Raw genomic sequence first — 5304 nt, 5'->3', positions numbered from 1 at the left:
CGACGGAATTTTCATTACCAACAATGCTATTATCTACAAAATTTCGACGAAATCTTTTTTATTATCAACAGAAATTTTCATTGGTAATGACTTTTTTTTTTTTTTTGTAGTGAAAGAAAGATATAGATACTTGCTTTTAATTTGGTTTTTTTTTTCTTTTTCCTCCTCTTCTTTATAAATCGACAATGATTATTCTACTTCGAAAAATGATCATTTTATGAACTAAAAGGCTAATGGCTATTTCATTCTCTCAATCAAATATATAGTGATCAGTAGGCAACCTGGAGAGATTAAGAAATGCCTTACCAAAACTTTAAGACACGAATAGCCATACAACATTTTGCGATATCAATTAGCTGAAAATTTGAAATTTTTTTTGGCTATTTCCCTGTTTTTGATGTGACAAAAATCTAATTAAATATTATATTATAAATAAATTTACTTTACTAAATAATGAAATTATTACAATTAGTCTTTATTTACTTATATATTAACAAGCCTTTATATTCTTGGACAAATGTCGGAGCTTTAGTAGCTGTAGTTGTATATCAAAGGGAGCTCTGAAGTGCCGAAAGAAAAAGTGTAGATTTCTATCAAATTTGCATTTGTAGTTACCTGATGTTTGGCTACTTAGAACGTGCGGGAAAAGGAGGAAAGAAAGTTTGCTGTATTCTTCTCTCTCAATGTGATGTTGGGAGAAAAAAGATAAACAAAGTAAATGCCCCCTTACCCCGAGTGAGCAGACACATCAACATGGCACCCGTTAGCTCGACTGGTTAAATATTTTCCACTTCAAACATAATATTTTTAACATTGTAAATGATTAAATTTTACTCCTAGTTAACAAGAAGTCGAGTGAGCATGAATGTTAAAAGAATGGCCAAACAAAAAAAAAAAAAAGGTAAATCATCCTTGCTAAGAACAATAAGTCATCCCACAACTTCAAATGACATAGCAAAATAAAGGGGTAAAACAGTTGCCCTGAAACCAACACCCATGCCCAAATGCAGCTGGGCTAAGATATGAACAGCCTTTCTTTAATAAAAAGAAAAAGATTACAGACAATAATTTCAGGACCACGGGAACGTTCAAATCAAAAAGCAACACCGTTAGCCATATTAAAGGCTAAATTCACCATTTCAGCTCAGAAGGCAACACTATCACACCTCCCTGTTAGCTACAAGCAACATCTGCATGCCTTTAATCAGTGTTTGAGTGACTACTCCAACAGAGACTAAGACATGATCCATCCCACCTCCTTGGAAATTAATAGTAGGAGCGCGGGAAATCTTCAATACTGAACCCTACACATACTAAACTACATCTCCATACCAGAAATTTCACAACAGAGCATCAAAATAAGCTCCAATGTATGGAAAGGAACCAAGGAAAGGAAAATATATCCCAGCAAGGTTTTATCGTAATACCCCACTTAAATGTTTTGTTAAAAAAGCAGCATGTTTTTAAAGGTAAAAACACATCAACTAGAAAAGCTAAAATCTGAAAGGGGCTAAATTGACCTTTAGTTTAAATGTCCACGGAGCTTCACCAGAACCATTGTGGATGCTCCATCATAGCCATACGTTTGAAATGGTATAGCTACTTGCATTCCTTTCAGCACATGGCATCACTTGCTCCATACTTCAACATGGCTGTCTTAAACATGTGCGAATTTAAACTTTTCCTAAGTACCAGTTCTTCATGACTATTCTACAAGCATAGACCGCTGAGAGAGATCCCATATCAGCTTTTTCTGCTGAGCATTAATGTGGGGTAAACATGCATGTAAAAGATCAACCGGCATTTCCCTTTTAAAAGCCCTGGTAGCATCTGACTTACCAATTGCCATATTTGGTTTGACCTGCATACGCAAGGACTGCATCACAGTATCATATTTGTTTACACAATACTTGGTAAGAAGGTTAAAGAATTCATCAAATGAGGCCTTCCAAAGGGACTGATTGGTCATATTATAATTGTCAGCAGCTCTAAAATCAATCATGAGTTTCGTTGCCCTATCAAGGACAGACTTCAGAATTAGAGATGCCCCATCTCCAGCAGGACTTCCAACCGGACGAAGAGGGGGCTGCTCTGAGGAACAAACCACAGCTGCAAGACAGACACTAAGTGCACGAAGATCCATGCCATGAACACAGGAGGAAACAACCATTGCAAGGTTATTTGTAGTTTCTGCTGCTCCTGGATCAGAGGGAAGGCCTCCAAACAAGAACCTTAAATGATGGCATATGGCCATGCAGACAACTTGCATAAGCTCACCGCTAGGAAAAAGAAGCTGAAGGTACCTTGCCAGCAGCTTCCGGCCTTTGGGAAGGGAAACTATCCGTAAAAATACAAAATCGTCCTTATGAGCAAGCTCATCTGTGTGACCATTCTTGCCATGTGGATCAACCAATTGAAGTGCTGCAGCCAGGCCTTCCAACAAAACCTGTCGTCTTTGTCTGAGCTGTGCTCCACCATCCTGCAACTGATTAAACTGTAAAAACCGGTCAATATCATCTACATCAAGAAGAAGGCATAGACCATCCTCGATTGTAACTTTAGCAACAAGCATTCGTTCCTGTTCCAGGGGCATATCAGAAACTTTCTGTTCATTGTTGCTGACAGCAGATGAATTTGGAGGGTCAACTTCAAGAAGAGGGCGAGGCCTGCGAATCGAAGAGAAAGGAACCCTTCCAAGAGCATCAACCTGGAGAAACGCATGTGGCTCGGTATTAGCACGTGCTCGGGGAGGAAGATCCCTAAGATGAGTTGGGCAAAAATGATGTCTCAACTTCGCCCCAGCATAGTTTCTAGCAAGACAAGCCTGGTGGTAATAATCATCCACGTAAGGGTCGTTACTGTGAGTCGCAGCGAGCTGCATTCTAAGAATGCCCTCAATCTCATCAGTAGACATGTATTTGGATCTAAACTGAGGCCATCCAATATCACTCTTGAGTCCACTGCTATCAAAGCCCTGCTGAGAAAATCGTGGATTCTGCCTACTTCTTTGAGCTGAGTTCGGTCTTTGATCTCTCAGATCACCAAGACCAAGCATAGCTTCAAACTTGTTCATTAGAGGAGAAGATGGGGAAAGATGAGGATTAAATAGTTGCGACCGTATCCCTGACAAAAGGCCAAACGATGGCTGAACAAGATGTCGAAGACTCTGTTGGTGCGACTGCAGCTGTGGCATTAATTGTGGCGGAATCAAACCGTTTTGATGAGATGACTGTTGTTGCAACATATTGTTTAAAACACTCGTTCTGAGTAAAGTATATAAGCTCCTAACTCTGCCTCTAAGTGAATTCACGTTTGCTCAGAACCTCGATACTCCCAGATTTAAACTTGAAAACTCAAAAACCCAAAAATCCTAATCTTCAGCGATTTCTCTGAATTTTTTTCTTGTGAGTGTGTGTTTTCTACTTGTCAATCTCCTGTAATTCCTTATGCGCAGGTATTTTATACTCATTGTTATTTAGTCCTTTTCAAATTTAATTTAATGAGTTTTGATTTATTTAAGTTTGTTTTTTAGAGTTTGATTTAAACTAGAATAGGAATTTGATTCAAACTGAGATTAGGATTCCCACTTTCAATGTTTTTTCTTTTTCCAAAATTTTCTCTTTTTTCAATTATTTTTTGTTTTTTTAATTTGTATATTTTTACTTAAACTTTCGTATATTTTTTTATGAATTAACTTCAATTTATTAATTTAATTTTTGTTAATAGTATATGTTAAGATAAGTAATCCAAGAGGGATGAATTGAATTTTCAATATCCTTTTCACAAATTAACTTTTCAGTTAATATATGTCAAAAGTAAGTTGATAAATAATTGAAAGTAAATGCAACAAATATAAAGAACGAATAATGGAGAGATATGAAAACTTGATTAATGGAGGTTCGACTTTTTCTTTTGGTGCCTATCTCCTCTCTCTAGCTTGCTAAAATGTTGAGTCAATTATTGATTAAAATCAATACAAATACCTTTTTAAGGCTAAGGTATAACTTCTATCTTTTAAAAGTTAAGATATAACCTCTCTATTTTTTCAAAGTTAAGATAGAACCTTCCAATCTTTTATAAGTTAAGATAGAATTTTTCTACCTCTTCAAGCCTAAAATATAACCTCCATATGTTTTAAAGGTAAAGATATAACCTCTCTACCTTTTCAAGGCTAAGGTAAAACCTCCCCTATATTTCAAGGTGGAAAAGGAGAATTCCTCTAATGGATGAATAATGCTTAATGAGTTCAAATTTGAAAGAGATACTAGTAATAAGATGAAAACAAATAACAAAAGTGAAAGCTCTAATGAAATTTTGATCACTCGAATACTTGAATGCTTGGAACACTACAGAAAAGTAAAATTCGTCGAAAAATACTGACAGAAAGCCAACGAAATACTGACAGAATTATGTGTAAAGTATTACCGACGGAACACCGATGGAACTTATTACATTAGTATTTCGTCAACAATACAATGACGCGCAACATTGTAAGATGGCACTAAGTTTATCGACAGAAGATTTTTGTCGGAAGCGGATAGATAATATTGACCAAATTACCTACGGATTGTTTGGTCAGCATTGTGGTTATGTTGCCAATGGAATTGCCCACGAAATTATCGACGAAGACAATTGGATTGACTAAGAACTACACCGATGGAGTTATTGACGAAATCACTAACGGAGACAATTGGAGTAATTAAATTAAAATAGTCGACGAAAATTTCATTGACTATTCCATCAATAATTTTATTTTAATATCTCGAGTCCTTTTATTTCCTCTCATTTCTCCTTTTAACATTAAACTCCCTCTTCTCCCTCAAATCTATGTCTCTTGACCTCCCCTACCTTTCACCCCACCCTAACGACCCCTTTCGCACCAAACCCATGTCGACAATCAACCCAACCCCTATGGTGGTTGATTCCTCCTTCTCCCTTCATTTGGGGGCTGCCCAGTACCTTGTCTTTTCCCTTTTCTTTCTTTTCCCTCAATTTCAATTTGTTCAAAATTAAGTTTTTCAAACTCCATTTTGAAAATCTTCCAATCTCACGTAAAATGCCATTACAACGATTCTTTAATGGATTGCACAAATTTTCCTTTAAAAATTATTATTATTATTATTATTATTATTATAGGTCGAACTTTTGTCATTTTGTCTTTATGGATGTTGTGAAAATGGTGGCATTAAGGAATATGTTGTTGGACGAAGGAAGTGTTGCTTATTATAAACAGATATAACACTTGTTAATACATGAGAAACAAGTGTAAAACATGTTTCTCATAGTGACATGCATAGCTACACG

The 5304-nt window shown here is 36.2% G+C and overlaps 1 pseudogene; it reads right to left on the bottom strand.

The window, feature by feature from the left end:
• Positions 1–1659: 1659 nt before the first annotated feature.
• On the bottom strand, positions 1660–4889 carry LOC18594595 (protein PAT1 homolog pseudogene; annotated as a pseudogene).
• Between the last annotated feature and the right edge of the window lie 415 nt (positions 4890–5304).

This window comes from Theobroma cacao, chromosome 7, assembly GCF_053813885.1.
Source record: "Theobroma cacao isolate CCN51 chromosome 7, ASM5381388v1, whole genome shotgun sequence".
Classification (NCBI taxonomy): domain Eukaryota; kingdom Viridiplantae; phylum Streptophyta; class Magnoliopsida; order Malvales; family Malvaceae; genus Theobroma; species Theobroma cacao.
The sequence above is the reverse complement of the archived record's forward strand: the minus strand, read 5'-3'. Positions and strand labels throughout refer to the sequence as shown.